Here is a 2,306-nt window from a genome sequence, read left to right on the forward strand (position 1 = left end):
ATGAGAACAAAGACACAACATACCAGAATCCCTGGGACACATTTAAAGCAGTGTGTAGAGGGAAATTTATAGCACTAAATGTCCACAAGAGGAAACAGGAAAGATCTAAAATTGACACCCTAACATCACAATTAAAAGAACTAGAGAAGCAAGAGCAAACACATTCAAAAGATAACAGAAGGCAAGAAATAACTAAGATCAGAGCAGAACTGAAAGAGATAGAGACACAAAAAACCCTTCAAAAAATCAATGAACTCTTTCCACTTTTCTTCCCATATTCACTCTTGCTTCCCTATAGTCCATTCTCCACATAGTAGCCAGAAGAATCTTCAAAGAGTATAAACCAGGACATGTCTCTGCCCCTTGTTCTCAATCTTCCAGCAGCTTCTAGCTGTGCTTAAAATAAAATCCAATGTTTTACCGTGGCCTAGAGGGCCCTACAGGCCCTGGTCTCTGTCCTCCTCTCCTACCTCATCCCCTTCTGTTCTCTTAGTCATTCAGTATGATCCATTCTCGTCTTGGCCATCATTATCTCACACCTCGCTGGCTGCCTTAACATCTTCACTGGTCTCCTTGCTTCCACTCTTGCTCCTTGTAGTCCATTCCCCACTCAGCAGACAGAATGAGCTTTTGAAAACATAAATCAGATCATTTAAACTTTCAACCCTTTAACAGCTTCTCCTTATAACTAGAAAGATCCGAACTCTTTGGTATGCAAGGCATACCATAATCCATAACTGCCCTTCTATTCTCCAAAGTTATCAATCTTCCCCTAGTGAGTAGATTTTTTAAAATTACAAGAGAAGAAGCCAGTTTAAGGGATTTGGGAAGCCATTGAATCCTTTATTTAGCAAACATATCTTACGTTCCATCTATGTGCCATTATGGGGATCCAAAGTTGAAGCAAGTAATATCTTCCCTCAAGGCTTTTCCAGTCTAAGTTACCCCAACATAGATGAGGAGGGTCATGTCTCATTGTAAACATGGCAAAGTTTTTAGGTGACAGTGCAGACTCTTTGGCAGTCCTGGTACCTGACTTCACATTCCCATTGAAATGTGGAACTTTTCACTTTAAAAATATGTGCATAAGTCTGCATTCAGTTTTCTCTGGAAATGATATTGTTCTAGAATCACATAGTCCCTTGATAGAATCTATGTAGTGCTAAATTAATTTCACAAACCTTTTTGCTCAATATTCTTTCATGGGCTCAGGCCAGCACTCCTGACATTTATCTACCAATGCTGTCTGTGTCCAAGGAAACAAACCTAACAATGGCTCTGAAATAGCTACTCCTATTCAAGTGCTTACCAAAAGCAGACTTTTCTTTTTTAATCTAGTGACTCATGACTGTAAGATTATCTTTTCACACTGTATTGCAGTGGTTCTGAATATACTGGTGACAGGTTTGGTGAATCAGAATGACCTTTGGACATTTAGAAAAATAATATGCCTTGGGAACATTTCACATTAAAGGCGTATGCTCATTTCTAGCAGCACCACCTCCAGTTGAGTATCACAACTTTATTCCTATACATTTTTCTCTATTTTTCCTTTAAAATATTCCCTGAAGAACTATGGTTACGTATCTAAGCCATCAGTTGCTTTCACCCCCTCACACATTTTCAGCATATGCCAAATCTTGGTCATTACTTATAAGTGTGGTTCATAGAGGCAACTTTGAAGGGGAGGGATACAGGGAGTCATGAGAGTCATTAAGTCAAGACATCTGAAGTCAGTGCAGCTCAAAGCACCACATACAATCCAATAGAGACCACAGGCAAGAACATGAATTCTCTGCCCTCACGAGCTCTCAATTTAATAGTTCAAAATCAGACTTTGCTCCTAATTTGCTCTATGACCCTGAGCCAGTCTATTGCTATACTTGTACTTCTGTTTCCTCATCTGTCGAGTGTGGGGGCTTAGACACCCGGCCTCTCAGGCCCTTTGCACTTCTACTGTAGTGAGACAATGTTTCCATGAAACTTTACCTCTTCATCTTGCATCATGGAACTTCCTTGGTCTACTCAGCAGCAGAAAAAACAAAAACCAAAAAACTGCAATGACAACTTTGTTCCTTACCTATGCTCAGCTCCTGCTTTCTTCTTTTCTCCTTGGGAGGCTGAGGCAGGAAAATCACTGGAACCTGGGTGGCAGAGGTTGCAGTGAGCCAGAACCATGCCATTGCACTCCAGCCAGGGTGACAAGAGTGAAACTCCTTCTCAAAACAAAAAAAGTATGTGTTGTTGATTATGATTGTTATTAATAATAGTAACCTTTCAAGGTTTCATTTTTTGTTCAACTGGGA

This window comes from Mandrillus leucophaeus, unplaced genomic scaffold (genome assembly GCF_000951045.1).
Source record: "Mandrillus leucophaeus isolate KB7577 unplaced genomic scaffold, Mleu.le_1.0 Scaffold456, whole genome shotgun sequence".
Classification (NCBI taxonomy): Eukaryota; Metazoa; Chordata; class Mammalia; order Primates; family Cercopithecidae; genus Mandrillus; species Mandrillus leucophaeus.